Source organism: Sorex fumeus, unplaced genomic scaffold (genome assembly GCF_029834395.1).
Source record: "Sorex fumeus unplaced genomic scaffold, SorFum_2.1 ptg000051l, whole genome shotgun sequence".
In the NCBI taxonomy this organism is placed as follows: Eukaryota; Metazoa; Chordata; class Mammalia; order Eulipotyphla; family Soricidae; genus Sorex; species Sorex fumeus.
In genome coordinates this window covers 13,859,649-13,877,739 of record NW_026606108.1, presented here as the reverse complement: position 1 = coordinate 13,877,739, position 18,091 = coordinate 13,859,649, and the positions used below count along the sequence as shown (strand labels likewise).

The 18,091-nt window shown below is 39.2% G+C and overlaps 1 protein-coding gene and 1 pseudogene across 2 annotated transcripts in view; one reads left to right on the top strand and one right to left on the bottom strand.

Annotated features, from left to right (window-relative positions):
* Positions 1-18,091, bottom strand: part of JAKMIP2 (janus kinase and microtubule interacting protein 2) — a 172,614-nt gene that overhangs the window by 104,919 nt on the left and 49,604 nt on the right. The window lies entirely within an intron of this gene.
* Positions 12,937-16,482, top strand: LOC130033040 (mediator of RNA polymerase II transcription subunit 6-like; annotated as a pseudogene).

Here is an 18,091-nt window from a genome sequence, read left to right as displayed (position 1 = left end):
TGCTGACCCCGGATAGAGAGATAAAAGACTAAACTGAGCCTTTTAGACAGATAGGACTAGAGGAAAAAAATACTGGAATTCAGGTAAGTTATTCCTGTTTTGGCCTGAAGCCTCAGAAAGTTGAATGTAAAAGAAAATAGGGGGGCTGGAGCGATAGCACAGTGGGTAGGGTGTTTGCCTTGCACACGGCCGACCCCGGTTCAATTCACAGCATCCTATATGGTCACCAGAGCACTGCCAGGAATAATTCCTGAGTGCAGAGCCAGGAGGAACCCCTGAGCATCGCCCTGGGAGTGACCCAAAAAGAAAAAAAATAGGAAGGAAAAGCAAATGAATATTCATAAAACTGCATCCTGGTTGTGGGATCTAAAAGATACAGTAGTCTCAAATTTAGATTAAGGTAATTCCAGATTGCTATTACCAACAAGAGCTCGGGGAAATCAAAAGAAAATGTATTTGGAGATCTGAAATGTCTAATGCTAACAATTACTAAAATATCACACTTAACAGTCCAAAGTGACCAGATACATGCAAAGAATGTGTAAGAGTTGTCATTCTCAAAAGGAAAAGCAAAGACTTCATATATTGTTATTTTCTAGAAAATCTTGGGCTGGAGCGAAAGCACAGCGGGTAGGACGTTTGCCTTGCACGCAGCCAACATGGCCGACCCGAGTTCGATTCCTCCGCCCCTCTCGGAGAGCCCGGCCAGCTACCGAGAGTATCTCGCCCGCACGGCAGAACCTGGCAAGCTTCCCGTGACGTATTCCATATGCCAAACACAGTAACAAATCTCACATTGTTACTGGGCCCGCTTGAGCAAATCAATGAACAACGGGAGGACCGGGAGGACGGTGACCGTTCTAGAAAATCTTATGAAGCAAGATGTGCTTAGTTATCAATTAAACAAAAAGCAAGCTTGAAAAGATTTACAGGCAACCTAAGAACTTAACAAGTAGATCTGGTAAACAACTAAAAACAAATTATAAAATTGGAAAGAAAAACAACCCAAGTTAATAAATGCACAGATAAATTCATTGGCAAGTGCAATAAAAGAGAGAATTAGTGAATGAAAATTCGGTCAAAAATTCAGAGAGACAAAAAGATGGGAAATGGTGCACCTTAAAGAAGATAGAGAGAATCCCCATGAAAGGGTACTGGCAAATACTCAGCAAAGTTGTAGAAGGATACCATACAATGGAACAGAACCGATGTTTAAAAAGATAATGGCTAGGACCAGAACTATTGTCAGCAGGTAGAGCATTTGCCTTGCATGCAGTTTGGTTCCCAGCATCAATTTTGGTCCCCAAACCTGTCAGGAGTGATCCCTGAGTCCCTGAGTCAGGAGTAAGCTCTGAGCACTACTGGGTGTGGCCCCAAAATCAAACAAAAAAGATAATGGCTAAGTTAACTTTTTTCCAGAAGGAATGAAACATGCCAATGCATAGATTTGAGAACTCCAACAGCACAAATAAGAATCAAAGACAAAGTCTTAAAAATCATATCCAAAAAGAAAAAAAGAAGGGGGAGGAGCCAGAGTGCAGCAGGTAAGATATTTGCCTTGCATGTGACCCACTGGGGTTCAATCAACAGCACTCCTTTGGTCCACCGAGCCCTCCAGGAGTGATCCCTGAGTCCAGAGCCAGGAGGAAGTCCTGAGCACTGCCAGATATGGCCCTAAAAGCAAACCAAAAGGTATAAAAAAATAAAATATCGGTTTATAAGAGAGCAGCAGTTATACTTCAAGCTGACTTCTCAGCTGCAATGTGAGAAGCAGAAGACAGTGGAATGGTAAAATTCAACATGCTGAAAGTAAAGGTAAAGCAAATTAAAGTCCTGTTTTCAGAGAAAATGTCACTTAATTAAGGGGGGTGGGGTGGGAAGGGCATTTTTGATGAATGTTGGTTTTGGTTTTGTTTTGGTCACACCTGGTGGTGCTCAGGGCTTATTCCTGGCTCAGCAGTCAAGGATCAGTCAAATCCTCTACACCCCCAGAGGACCATAGGGAGTGTAGAGGACTGAATTTGATTCTGGCTATACTATTGTTCAGACACCTAATACACCTAACAAAGCACCCTAAAGAAAAATCTACAGGAAAATGAAATGAAACTAAAAGATTCTGGAGAAGAAAGGTGATTAAAAATCTGGGCACATATGACTGAACATTGTTAAGAATGAAAAATCTTTAAGGGAATATATAAATTACACATATTCAAATATATCAGCCTACGATTCTATAATTACACAGACTAAATGTAGCTTAAGAACAGGGAGAAAGAGAAATACATATGATTTTGGAATCTCTTGGGAAGAATTTACCCTGGGGATAAGTTTTCTGAGATAAGTACTTTGAAACATTACAAAACAAACAAATAAGTTGGATCAGTGCTATTTATCCTGAGAATATACATTTTCTTTTTCTTGGGGCGGGGAGGCAGGGATTTCGGTCACAGCTGGTGATACTCAGGGGTTATTCCTGCCAGCTGGGCTCTGGAGTGACTCCTGGCGGTGCTCAGGAGACCATATGCAGTGCCAGTGATTGAACCAGGTAATCTGAAGAGACTGCAGACAAGGCAAGTATCTTTCTGGTCCCTCATAAATACTTCTTATGAACCTCATAAAAGTACGAAAAGGTGCACTATTTTAATGCCAGTAAACTGAAAGATTTATAAAGTATCCTCCATCTCTAATCACATTTTAAAAATCAACAAATTGCTGCTTTTTTTTCCTATTTAATTTTGCTGCAAATGACAAATCTTAGTATTTTGCTTCTGGTTGTAAATCTCACCTTGATGGTTGTTATAAATACCTGCATGTTTTTAAAGGGATGCTGTTAATACATAAGTTACAGTTAGCACTTACTACTTCCTCTATGTTTTTACTCTCTTCTCCTCAGGAATCCAGGCCTTTCCTCTGAGAACACCCCCAGATTAACTTTATGTATGCAGAGAATTCCAGACCAAGAAAATTCAAAGAAATTATGTATGACCTTTTCCCAAAAGCCATTCATTCTCTGCTTTTCCACTCTGGAGAAGCCCAGGTTCTCTCTTGAAAACACACACACACACACACACACACACACACACACACACACTGCCCTTCCCTCACACTTTTCTAAATATCTTTATTTCAATGCAATTATTTGCTTCACAAATTAAAGAAAATAAATTTAAAAATGCATACGTAAATAAATAATGCTGTTATAACTTGCCATCACAGATTTAAGGTTTGCCCTCTGCTCTTTTGGTTATCTCCCTCCCTTTCTTCCCTTCCCTTCCTTTCTTTTCCCTTCTCATACCTCCCTCTTCTTATTTTCCTGCCTAGTCTCTCCCTCGCTATCTCCCTCTCTCCTTCTCCCTTGCATTTCACCATTCTTACACTTTTGTTTTGCTTTGTTCCAATTGTCCTACTCATTGGAGGTTTCTTGTGTAAGAAATAACTACTATTCAAAAATTCCTCCTGTGATCCTCCAAAATTTCAATTTTGGGGGGCGCGGGGCACTGATTTGGGCCACACCCTGGGTGCTTAGGGCTTACTTCTGGTTCTGTGTTCAGGGATCATTTCTTGCACTATTCAGGGAATTCTACTCAGTGCCTGGAATTGAAGGGGGGTACATTGCCTGCAAGATAAGAGCCTTAGTTTCTGTGATTTCTCCAGCTCCCCAATTTCTAAATCTATAAGGATTTGCATCAGTGAGTTTGTAACAGCATAGGATGAAAAGTATTCTTTACTTTTTTACCATACAGTGAAGTTTTGATCTGACACTCGTGAATTACATGCCCATACAGGTATAGCTAATGGAAGAACAACACAGAACAATGTTAGACATATATGTCTAACTTCGAATTCATTCGAACTGAAATAAAGAAGAAAAAAATATCATCAATGCTGAAGATGTTAAATTTGATGTTTAGTACAATGTAACGACAATTTATTGCTCTCTCAATGTCACATTAAATATTTCAAAGAATTATCTACTATAAAAAGTTAAATAAAATAGAAAAAAAACTTTCATTTTAGTTGTGCCCATATCTTTGTCCCTGCAACTCACTTCATAGTATTATAGAAAAAAGTATACTATATTGAAGTGTCAGTATTATTAGAGTGTTAGTATTTTGGGAGAAAGCATTTTGGGAGAAAAAAATATAAATACAGTCACAAATCACAAATCAAATCACAAATCATCCTGTTATTTGTCGATTGCCTCGAGCAGGACCCAGTAACGTCTCCTTCATCCTAGCCCTGAGATTATATTCAAGGCTCTTTAGGAGAATGAGACCCATCATTGTTACTGGTATTTGGCATATTGGGTACACCACGGGGAGTTTGCCAGACTCTGCCATGTGGGCAGGCTACATTCGGTAGCCTGCCAATTTGTCCAAAATAAATAAATACAGTAATTGTAAATTAATGATTTTTTCTGTGTTTCCCAAAATGACATTTTCTCATTTACAAAGGAGCTTCAATAAAATTTAACTCACTACCCAGAAACTGCTATTATATAAAGAATAACTTACTTCACTAAGTACTTTACTGGAAGCTTTAATTCTGGCAGGCACAGCACTATAGCACTGTCATCGCATTGATTCATCAGTTTGCTCGAGCGGGCACCAGTAACATCTCCAGTATGAGACTTGTTGTTACTGTTTTTGGCATATTGAATACACCATGAGGAGCTTGCCAGGTTCTGCTGTGGCAGATAGTCTCAGTAGCTTGCCATGCTCTCCGAGACGGAGAGAAGAATAGAACCCGGGTCGGCCGCATACAAGCAAACGCCCTACCCGCTATGGCAGTCATACCACAATATAAATGTTGTAATGACAAATAAGCAGTTACTTAAACAAACTTTTTATTCATAATTTATTTTTGAACACTATTTACCAAACATTGAGGTACGTCCTGACAATGTAAGACACAAGACCTCAATTCTCAATTCTTATTATGGATGCCTAAAATTCAAGGTAGTTTTCTTTACTGTATAATGTATCATATGTTCATAAATGAAGGTCCAGGTAAATATGTCTGGTGCACCTTTTCCTACTCCATTATTTTTGTCATCATCATGTTTTGACACCCTCTTCATATAATGACACAAGATGCTATAGAGAAGTATCTTATGTCTTTTGTTGTTCGATTTGCTCGAGCGGGCCCAGTAACGTCTCTATTGGAGACTTCGTTGTTACTGTGTTTGGCATATCGAATATTGAATATGTCACGGGGAGCTTGCCAGGCTCTGCTGTGTGGGCGAGATACTCTTGGTAGCTTGCCGGGCTCTCCGAGAGGGGCGGAAGAATCGAACTCGAGTCGGCCATGTAGTTATAACAATGAAAAGAAAAGAATTTAGTGAGTTGTTTACTCATAAATGTGTGGATGGTATTGAGTTGAAGTGCTTTATAAGCACCATCTCTCTAAATCCATCCAAAACACTTTACCAGTGATTTGCTAAATCTCTGAGTACATCAGTCTTCTAAAGAGGCTCTGCTCAAACTCACACTCTGGTCGGTTATACAGAAAGGAGGTGAAACACAAGGAAGATTTTCTGGTTCTCATTTCATTTACAAGCTGCCTTCACAAGAGGGGCCACGGTGAGTTTTGAAAGGAGCTGGATCATCAATTTTCTTTTCCTCTTTAATCACTGCATAGATACGGCAATGGATAAATGCTGCACTTTCTCATAAGTCAGGATGTCCCCGAATTAAGATCCCTCCAACATCTCTCAGTCATTGCTGCATGACCCAGACCAATACGCTTAAGCCTTCTATGCTTGCTCTGTCAAATATACAGACATAATTCCATCCTTGATGTGCCTGCCTCTTCACTTTCATGAAGGTAAAATGAAAACATCTTTGAGACATCACTTTGGAAGCTGAACAAAGCCCAAATGTTATCAATAAAAGCTGGGGGATAGAAGTGAGGGGAAATAAAGGACATAAAAATTGCCAGGCTTCGTGTCTCTAAAGTGTTATAATTTCAAAAGGCCACGGAAGGGTCAGACACTGTCAAATAAAAAGGCTTGTTTGTGAATTGTTATACTCTGAGACACTTTCCCAGCAAAACAGAGAAAATAAAAGAATCTGCCCTTAAAGAGAAAGCAGCAGAGTGTGTATCGGGGTTAGGGAGGCAAACCGAGAGGTCCATTATGTCTGGATTCAAGTAGGATTGGTCATTTTATTACCTGTGAGATATGAGAAGTTGTTTAACATCTTCAAACCCCTTTTTCTTTCCAATGAAATTATACAAATTATAACTAATAGCTCTGTGAAAATGAGACTAAATAAAAGCAATGTAGGGGGCTGGACAGGGCATTTGCCTTGCATGCAGCTGGCATGGATTTGATCCCTGGCACACTATATGGTTTCCCAATCTCCATCAGGAGTGATTCCTGAGTGCAGAACCGGGAGCAAGCTTTGAGCACTGCCAGGTGTGGCCCCCAAACCAACCAAACAAAAGCAATGTATGCACCATCCTGGCATTATTACTGGTATGTACTCAATAATGCTCAATTATTGAGCTCAAAAAATGCTCAATAAATGGTCTGAAAATGAATGTATGGGTGATATCCCACCAACAATTGTACTTATATATACACACATATACATATATATAAATATATATTTAATGCAGGCTAAGCCTGAGTGACTTCAGACCACTTTAGGTTAACAGAGAACGTAAACAGAGAGATTCACGAGGGGGCAAGGGAGGCAGGATGGACATGACTCTGGAAGTTTAGCAGGAAATGATGGTAGCATCTCAGGTCAAATGCACAGATATGTGATGCAGAAATCCTATTAGTTCTACTTTTATCGGACAAGGCGAGAGTATTCAGAGAGGTCACAAGGATCTTTCTTGGTCTAAAAAAACATACAAACAAAAAACGACACACTACTTGGAAGTTTTAGGAAAAGATGTCACCAAAATGGGGATGGAGCGATAGCACAGTGGATAGGGCATTTGCCTTGCACTCAGTTGACCCGGGTTCAATTTCCAGCATCCCATATGGTCCCCTGAGCACCACGAGGAGTAATTCCTGAGTGCAGAGCCCTTTACCCCTATGCATCGCCGGGTGTGACCCAAAAAGCAAAAAAACAAAAAGTCACCAAAAATAAAAGAGATCCTTTGGTATAGGGGGCAGGGGGCTGAGATTATTTCTGGTTTCTGAGTAAAGTAATGGTAATCTTCCAGTCTGCTCAAGACAGATTTGCCTCACAAATTCCACTCTCTGGTGTTACTATTCACTGTGTACTAACAGTATCCAGGTTTGTACAATGAATTATGCAGAGACCCCTTACTACTGACAACAAAAGGGAACTAACTCCTGGAAGAGGTTTTCACAAGTTGACAAAGAAGCACACTGAATAACACATAATATGCTTTAGAGATTTTGCACTTTCTCTTTAAGTCACAGTCATGTTTACCCAGGAATAATGCCTCTGATAGAGTCCCAGAGAATTCCCTGATTTTCATCTTTTCCCTTTTTTCTGGATTATTTCCCTCCAAGATAATCATCATAGTTTTGAAAAATAGGTCACCTAGATTTTAAAACTATTTTATTTCATGCCATCTGGGGCTCAGGATGATTTTGCAATGAGCTGTTCTTGGTATCATGGCAGAAACCCAGCATAACATGTTTATTTGCACATCTGCCAGTGTGGCAGTATTGTTCTGGATATTTGATATTCAAAAGCTGTATCAAGAGTTTGAACCTTGGAGAAACAAACTACTCAGCATTTCAATTAGGGCCAGTGTGCTGTGCATGCAAAGCATCACCACAGAAAATATTGCGACTGGTGGATTTTCAAACTAGCAGGCTGAGCAGTCACAAGTCCATTCTGCAGGGTGAACTCTTTCCTGAGTTGTCCCTGAGTTGTTCTTTGAAGAGACGTTATTAATACCAAGTTCTTACATGCTTCCCCAAATTCCTGGCACCTTAGGTTTCTAGTTTATGTCTAGTGAATTATTCTCAGCACATTCAACTAACTCTGTATAAAGATTTGATTACAGATCATGTATCTGCATGTATTTCTAGTAACAAGAGCATAACCATAAAAAAGATGAGCTTGATTTGCAGTCATTGCTAGTTTGGTGATGCACTGCACCTATGGCCTTGGTATAGTTCTTTTTAATTGAATTGAATTTATTTATTATTGAATCACCATGATCTACAGTTAAAAAGCTTTCATCTTTGAGTTTCAGTCATACAATGATCGAACACCCATTCCTCCACTAGCATACATTTTTCACCACCAATGTCCCCAGAATCCCTCCCTCTCCCCAAATTCAGCCCCCCTCCCCACTTAACAATACAGATAATGAGAGGCCATCACATTTGGTCCTCTACCTACTTTCAGCACTTTGGTGTATTTCTTAATGTTCTCTTTCACCTGTGCTTGGGAAGTCTCCAGTTCTTTAATTATAGCTGTTATTATCAACACAAAGAACAGAGATGGGCCTACAGCTGATAAAAAAGTAAGGTGTGATGGAATATGCTTATTTTACCCTATCTAGGTGTGGATAGAAAATACAGGGCTTCTTGTCATCTTTCAAAGAATAATGAGAATGATGATATGGCTACCACTAATAATGATACAATTAATAACAAATGTGAACCTAACATTCACTGCATCATGTCAGCAATGGTCACACAAGTACAGCCCCTAGTTCCTTTTTTCTCTGATAACAGATTTAAATTCAAACAAAACAAACAGCATCCTGTTATTTGATCTCACAGTGTGAGATCAGAAATTTTCTGTATTCCCTGCAGCCTCAAAGATATATATTATTCTCTATTTTTTCCATTATTTACTTTTTAATTGAATCACAGTGATATACACATTTACAAAGTTGTTCATGATTTGATTTCAGTCATATAATGTTCCAACACCCATCCCTGTTCCTTCACCAGTGTACATTTCCCACCACCAATGGTCCCAGTTTCCCTCCCGCCCCCCGCCCCACCCCCATCCCACCACCTGCCACTATGACAGGCACTTTTGTTCTCTCTCTCTCTCTCTCTCTCTCTCTCTCTCTCTCTCTCTCTCTCCCTTTCAAAGATAAATTTAAAATTAACATCGTTAAGGTGCTTATAGAATTTAAAGTGGATAGACTGCTTTATGAAACTTTAATGTAACTTTCATGGTGTTGGTAGGTATTTTTTCAATGCAGTAAATTTAAGTTTAACTTAAATGTAACGTAACTTTCATGGAGCAGGTAGGTAATTCTTAATGCATTAAAATCTAGTGTGCTTAAGACTATCAATCATTTCTACCCCGTGATGAACACATCGCTTGGCAGGTAGTTATCACCAAGTAATGCTTATTGAATCAATGCACAGATAAAAAATATTCCTAATAGTATCAGTTACCTCAGATGTGAAAGCAGATGCAGAAAAACAGTACCAGTAGTTTCCATGCTAGGCTGTGTTCAACAAGAGGTCAAAGGGACAAAAGAGTCAATCTGTTTCAATATGATTACTAAACACCTACATCTTGCCTTTCTTAAACATCTTTGTATGCTGGTCTTCCATCCTTAGAAAGATGCTCTTTAGTTTTCCTATTTATTCCCAATCAACTTTCCATTCTTTTGTTTACCATTGTTGTTTCAGAACTGTTTTTGTAAGGTTATTGACAAAGAGGATTGCTTTCCGAGATAACAAAAACTGATTTGCAGGTAAGATTTACAAACTTCATGCAGATCATAACAAGCTGCTAATAAATGGCTTTCTGCTTCTAATGAGAGTGAATATAGGCTCTGATTTCCCCTCCATGTCAAGGGAGAAGATGTAGGGTTACCCTGAGGTCCCCAGCAGACAGTCCTATGCGAAGAAAATAATCTTCCGTAGAAAAACACTCTATCCATACAGACTTTCTACAAGTTGTGTGAGGGTCAAAGTGGGAACAAGTTCCTATGGGTCTGCAAAGCTGGGAGGAAGAGCTCCTTCAACATCCTTGCTATTAATTTGTCTCTACTTCAAAGATTTTTCTCACCTGCTGGTCCTTAGTTTCATATTAGATTTGTTATCTTGGAATAAAGTAGAAACGTGGCTAACATAAAACAGAAATCAAGAACTTAGATATAAATGCAGTTTTCAAATAGCAAAAACCATTTCACATTGTAATCTCAATTGCCTGCAACATCTTCCAAATTTTACCACCAATTCCCATATTTGTTAAGGATCTGTCCTAGCTGATAATTGATCGTCTTGAACTTCTGTTTCAGACATGACACTAAAAGTTAGCTAATGAGCTTTCTAGCAAACACTGCTGTTAGAAACCCATTTTAGTGGACTGGAGAGATAGAACAGCTGGTAGGGTGTTTGCCTTGCACGTGGCCAACCTGATTTCGACCTGGCATCCAATATGGTCCCCCAAGCACGGCCAGGAGTATTCCAGGAGTAACCCCTGAGCATCACCGGGTGTGAACCAAAAAAAAAAACAAGAAAAAAGAAGAGGAACCCATTATAGATATCATTTTTATGAAATCATAAAATCAGCACTACGAACTAGAATGAGCACTGGTTGAGAAGTCAGGAGTTTGATAGTTCTGGTCTCAGATTGGAATCCAATTCTCAATTCTCTATTCTGTGCAAGACATCCTCCAATGTGAACCTTGGGAAGATTATATGAGGCAGTTTCTATAAATGAACATTGTCACTCCAATGCGGCATATAAAATAAGCAAGAACAAGACAATGTCCACAAACAGCTAACCCCTTAGATTCTGACCACAGAACTGAAGTTGCTGAAAAGAATAGGAAGAGAGCTGAAAGGCTTATCAACTGCTAGAGAGATATGGATACTCTGGTCCTGAATACGGTATGGTGACACTGTGCCTCTAAAACCGAAATATTTATACTCTTGTAAACCAATGTTTCTACAACAAAAAGGAAAGATATATAGCAAACTTTCTCAACTACAGATATCAAAAGATGAGGATTTTCAGGTTGTTTTTCTAATGAAGACAAATTGAAATATTGCTTCAATCTTGCCAAAAACATCTTAGGAAAAAAGTATACTTGATTTATATAATATCAGCTACAAGGATGATCTTAGCTTTTTTCCTAAAAATCCCAGATTTAAAAGATTACCATTGTTCGATTTTATATTTTTCTTTTACCCAGATTGTTTTGTTTGTTTTTTAAGGCCATCACCTGTGATGTTCAGGGATTACTCCTCGCTGTGCACTGAGGGATAGTTACATGCTGAGGCTTGGGGGTCATATGGCAGGCTGGGGACTGAACCTGAATCGGCCTCATGTGAGGCAAGCACCTTATCCTTGGTATAGTATTTCTTCAGCCCCTTTTTAACACAGATTTTATGTGATTTCCTGTACTGCTTTACTGGTATACCAGAGATAGTCTGGTAAGTAATAACAATTGAAGAAATTTAAAGTCAATCTGTCACATAATATCTGTTTTCTATACCATTCCCCACTGAGGTTTTGTTTGTTTGTTTTTAATGTAGGAGTACTGCTATTTATTCAGTCACTGATTAGGCTAATTGAATTGCCTAACACTTTTTTTCATTTTTTATAATTTTATTTATTGAATCACCACGAGAGCAGTAACAAAGCTTTCGGGTTTAAGTCTCGCTCATACAATGAAACACCCGTACCTTCACCAGTGCCCATTCTCCACCACCAAAAACCCCAGTATACCCCCATCCCTGGCTGGAGCGATAGCACAGTGTGTAGGGCATTTGCCTTCCAACATGGCCGACCCGAGTTCGATTCCTTCACTCCTCTTAGAGAGCCCAGCAAGCTACTGAGAGTATCGCGCCTGCATGGCAAAGCCTGGCAAGCTCCCTGTGATGTATTCGATATGCCAAACACAGTAACAAAAAGTCTCACAGTGGAGACGTTACTGGGCCCGCTCAAGCAAATTGATAAACAACGAGAGGACAGTGACCCCAGTGACCCCCATCCTACGCCCCTCCCCCCCACCAGTGGGGCAGACAATTTCCACATTACTCTCTCTCTCCACTTTGGTCACACTCAATACCTCAACACCAGACCCAGCACTACTACCCGGGATCTTACCCCAACAACTCAGATCTGCTGAAAACGCAACAGTGGACAACCTGTTTTCCACTGCTGGCCATGAACAACACACGATTGTCGTGCAGCTGCTGTAGTGGCCACACGATCTTGAGATTCCGAAATTTTGACAATTAAATCTGGAGGGATTTCTGCCAAAACCTGCTGGGTTCTGAGGTTTTTCCTTGACTCTTGGATCATGGCCATTAAGCAGCTTGCTTGATCAGGAGCCGGGGTGTTTATTCTTAAGCCATATACGTATCTTGCTATCCTCACTTTAGCTAGATGCTACACAAAGGAGCTGTGCCTGCTATGTATACATAAGGCATGTATGTATGTGCTGCGGTGGGAATAGAGAAGAGTTAGAATGGAATGCCGAATTGGAAAATAAGAATGCAGGACACATCAGTCACTAATAGAAGAAAGAAATTGAAGAAAGATTGCCACTATCGTCATATACTTGTTTATATTTATTGTCACTGGGCTGTGAAACAACCTCACTGAACATTTCAGAGAGGGTAATAGGGGTTGGGGACAGCTGTCACAAGTAGGTTTAGTCATGGTTCCCGCCAAGTTAATAAAATTTCCTGTTACTACAACTGACATAGTCTTTTCTAGGCCAGAAACTGGTAGCTGTCCCAGTGAACCTTCCCAACAAGGCCATTGTTACCCATTTTACCCCATGATATATTTGCATTCCCACAAACTTTTCAGCAAATTAAAGCAAAAGCCTGTAATCTGTTTTGAGGGTTCTTCTCCCATCTTCCTGAAATCCTGATGGAATGAAAGGGCTAAAATCTAATGCTTCAGTAACAGGCTTCATACTACCAGAGCTTAACTCCAAAAGTGACAGCTGGGATAATATCATCGTCACTGCTACAACCTATCTTGAAGAGCACACCTCGTGAAAATGGTTGAGGAGAATGAACATGCACTTCAAAATGTGGTCTGTGGTTTCCTTTCATGTGGATAATCACTGAAAAATAATCATAAATTGCTAATGCTAGAGGCACTATGGTTTGAGTTCAGCTCTTCAGCTAACTCTTCCCAATATGCCTACCTTCTTAGAATGATGTTGACTGTTCATTCAGGCTGGTTGTACATTACAAAAGCCTTGTACTGAAAAAAAAAAGTCTTATTAATTAGTTAATGTACAAGTTAGGTCAAGGAGATTGCTCAATGGGCCGAGTGAATGCTTTGTATGAAGGAAGCCTCCCTAAAAATAATATACAAGCTTTATATTACATGTTAGGACATTTTTACATAAAATTATTTTAACTCTTATCAAAATGCTAATATAATCTTAATGCCAACAAATTGAAATGAAAAGCAGTTGCATGGAGTTTATTTTAAATAATTCTGATAACTGCTTTTAGAATTATTGCAGCTACATTGCAAAAGATATCACATATATACTTTTAAAAATTGTTCTTTTCTAATAGATGAAACACTCCTGAGATTCATATTCCCCCATCAATAGCTAAAACAATTCTTGGGGAAAAGAATATGGGAGGCAGCACCTTCCCCAACTTCAAACTGTACTACAAAGTGGTAGTATTTTAAAAAGCATGGTATTGGAATAAAGACAGACCTGCAGACCAATAGAATAGAGTTGAATATCCTGACAAAGACACTCAAATATATGGACACTTTTTTAAAAATTTTATTATTATTTTTTGGACACTTAATATTTTATAGAGGAGCAAAAAATATGAAGTGGAGCGAGGAAACCCTCTTCAACAAGTGGTGCTAAGAAAACTGGACAGCTGTATGAAAAACAATAGTGAACTCATCTCTGACACCAGGCACAAAAGTCAGATCAAAATAGAATGAAGACCTCAATATCAGACCTGAAAGCATAAGGTACATGGAGGGACATGTAGGCAAAGCACTCCATGACACTGAAGCTAAAGGCATCTTTAAAGATGAAACACCATTGACCAAGCAAGTGGAAGCAAAGATAAACAAAAGGCACAACATTAAATTAAGAAGCTTCTGCAAGTCAAAAGAAATGGCGACCAAGATACAGAGACAGTCCACTGAATGGGAAAAATTATTTACCCGGTACCCATTAGATAAGGGGTTAATATTCACAATATATAAGGCACTGCAGCACTTTACAAGGTTTGTATTGCATGCCATAGAGATAGAGGCAGGCTGGAGGTGGTGGGTGGTGGGAGGGAAACTGCATACATTGGTGGTGGGAAATGTGCACCAGTGGAAGGATAGATGTTGGAACACTGTATGACTGAAACCCGACCATGTGAACAGCTTTGTAACTGTGTATCTCATGGTGATTCAATATATGAATAAATCAAGTGTGGACTGATTACCAATAAAAATTAAGGGGCTGGAGCAATAGCACAGCAGGTAGGGCATTTGCCTAGCACGCAGCTGACCTGGGTTCGATTCCCATATGGTCCCCCGAGCACCGCCAAGGGTAATTCTTGAGTGCAGAGCCAGGAGTAATCCCTGAGCATCGCTGGGTGTGACCCAAAAAGAAAAAAAAATGAATTGTTCTTTTCAAGCTTTCAAAATGTGAATGCAAAAATGCAAAAGTGCATTCACATTTCTTTTTCTTTCTTCCTTCTTTTTTGTTTTGATCTCGGGCTGGAGCGATAGCACAGCGGTAGGGCGTTTGCCTTGCACGCAGCCAACATGGCCGACCCGAGTTCGATTCCTCCGCCCCTCTCGGAGAGCCCGGCAAGCTACCGAGAGTATCTCGCCCGCACGGCAGAGCCTGGCAAGCTCCCCGTGACGTATTCAATATGCCAAACACAGTAACAACAAAGTCTCCAATGGAGACGTTACTGGGCCTGCTCGAGCAAATCGACGAACAACGGGAGGGCCTTTACCTTTACCTTTACCTTGGCGCTCAGAAGCAAGCCCTGAGCACTCAGAGGTGCTCAGGGCTTGCTCCTGACTCTCTCTGCTCAGGGATAATTCCTTGCAGTACTCGGAAACCATATGTTATGCTGGAGTTCAAACCAGGGTTGGCTAACTGCAAGGTAAGGCCTTAACCCCTGTACTATCTCTCCAACTCCCAAATTGTACCTCTTAGAAGAATTTAGTTAAATTTTGAGTTCTATATCTTTATTTTTGAATTTTTCTAAGATAAGCACAAAACTTATTTAACATGAAAGAAGGTAAAATTTATAAATATACACTCCTGTTCCTAAAGGAAAGGAATTTTGCTTACTTCTTATTTTACTTCGTAGCATTTAAAAATTCATTTGTTACTATGTAAAGAGACTTGTGCTGGAGCGATAGCACAGTGGTACGGCATTTGCCTTGCCCGCAGCCGGCCCAGACGAGCTGGGTTCAATTCCTTCACCCCTCTCGGAGAGCCCGACAAGCTACTGAGAGTATCTCACCCGAACGGCAAAACCTGGCAAACTACCTGTGACATATTCAATATGCCAAACACAGTAACAACGAATCTCACATTGGAGACGGTATTGGGCCCGCCCAAGCAAATCGATGAACAAGGGGAGGACAGTACTATAGTGCTATAGTGCTACTATGTAAAGAAAATAGTTATACTTAAAATATAAGTATAAGGCAATAATGACAAGTTATAAGTAATGTGAAATATTCCTCTTAGGGTTTGACTAAAGGAAGTGATTTTCTTTCAGCAATGCAAAAGTAAAGTCCTTTTTTTAGCTTCAGAGAAAGTCTGCGAGTAGGTCAAACAAGGTATTGAATTAATGCTCCTAGTTTAGAAACAGCTGTCAGTATAATCAATCTATACCTTAATGAAATATAAGCATGGGCAGCAGCAAAACTGCTGAAACAAAACAGCATTCAAGATAAACTCCATTTGGTGGTGCAGTTCATTCAACCTTTACAACTAAAGTGACATTCAAATTAGTGTGGACCAAAGGTCTACCTTCAGGCTTTTGGAAATGTGCCAGTGGTGGATATCCTAGATAATCTACTGGGAATCTCTTGGGTTGACAGTTCTTGGCTTCCCATCATAAACAGTGGAAGTGACCTGAATGACTATTCAGAAAGAAATAATCCTGTCTATGACAGGATTTTTAAGAATGAAGTGTCAAAATACAGAGGTTAACATTCAAATACTCAAATCAATGGCTACATACTCAAGAGCCCATTCTTTTTGTAATTCTAAAGCAACAGTGACAATGCCCTCTCCTAGTCATTACATGGACTGGTGACATTATCATTGCCAGAGTGATGCATCAGGTCTTCAATTTGGGATCAGTTAAAAAACCAAGGGTGCTTTCCATACTATATGGCAGTCAGTCAGCTTTTGATGAAGCTATGTCATACTGTTGATAACGTTCCAAAGGGTATTGGTGTCATTTCAAAGATGGGCACTTTCCTCCTAGACCTTACACAAAAATTTCCAAACAAATTTTGTAAAAAAAAAAAATCTGGAAAAATGCCTGTCCCAATAGGTCAGACAAGGCAGAAGTTATACCTGAAATTGTAAAAACTGAAGACAAGAGATTACAAATAACATCCAGCAAACAGACAATAAGCATCAAAGGTCTGCCTGAAAGATGAATGGGACTCCAGTGAGTTTGGACAAGAGAAAGACTCAGAAGACTCCTCATGTCTTTCATCATACCTTGCTACTGTGAACGACTCTTAAACTTTAAAGTTCTTTGTCATAAATTTCATTTTTTTAAAAAATGTACTTTACTATGATTTCTAAGAAAAGATATATAAGGATCATTGTGATATTCACAGGAATATTTTTATGTATCTTTTGCAATTTTTCTTGACTGGACTGGAGTATCCTCCTCTCTCTCTATATATATATACATATATATATATTTATATACACACTTCTGGATATACTTAGATATATTTAGAAGCAAAATGAATAAAAGTATTTTTATATATTTTTAAAATAAAATAAAAGCTATACTTTTAGATTCCATTAATTACCTACATCTAATCACAAACATGGACTGGAAAAAAAATACACTGCACTGCCTAACTGGGTATTATTGTTTGTTATTACATCATCTGTGACTTCTCTTTGTTCTCCAGAAGTTATGTAGATCACAAAATTCTCTTCTGGCCACACCTGGAGATACTCAGGGGTTACTTCTGGCTCTGTGTTCAGGGATTGTTCCTGACATACTCTGGGAACCAACTTGGGTGCAAGGCAAGCACCATGTGGACGGCAAGCACCCTACTGGCTGCACTACCTCTTCAGCTCCACAAGTAATGTTTTTACCATCATATTTTTGTAAAAGTTTTTGTTGGGATTATAAAAGAAGTAGAACTTTATAATATAACTAGAAAAACGATGAACTGTCATAAAAGCAGGTCTAGCCAATGTTGAACTGCAGCTCAAAAGTACATAGAACTTGCATATATTAAGGGAAAAGGGAGCTAACATGTTGCAGCTAGTTTTCAATCCTGACCTCTCAGCATCACGCCCTCTGACATTTGCTCTCCTTTAATAAACTCATTACTAAATGTTGTTGCAAGGAATACATTTTTTTAACTCCTTCAGAAAATGATGATCTATAGTTAACTCGGGATCCCCTACCCAGAAATGTTTTTTTAAGCTTATTTAGTAGATAATTATACCTTATATTTATGCTAATTTGGTAGTAAATTATTAAAACCTGAACATTTCTGACTGAGAAAATATCTAGCACGATGTTTGGCATAGAGTAGGCATACATATATATTACAAAACTTGTTGACTGATTAGCATTAAAAACCTGATGTTTTGCCATCTAGAATTCCACACACTACCCCAATCTTCAATATTCAGCTTTCTTCCCACTGAGAAACCTTTTAAGTCATAATTATCATCATAATCAACTATACTGAGTATTTTCTGGGACACACAAATGAATTGCTGAGTTTCTCTCTTAAGACACTCTGAGGGAAGTATTTGATACTTCCATTCTAAAAAAAGGAGACACACTTAGGTTGGGTTGTCTGTCCTACATCACAGTTTGTGAACCAAGGGTAACTGAACAGTCATTAACTTCAAACATAGGGTATAAATAAACATAGAGCACAGAGCATAGAACATACCCTGAGTTTGAAATAGTTTTCATGTAGAAGTCTGT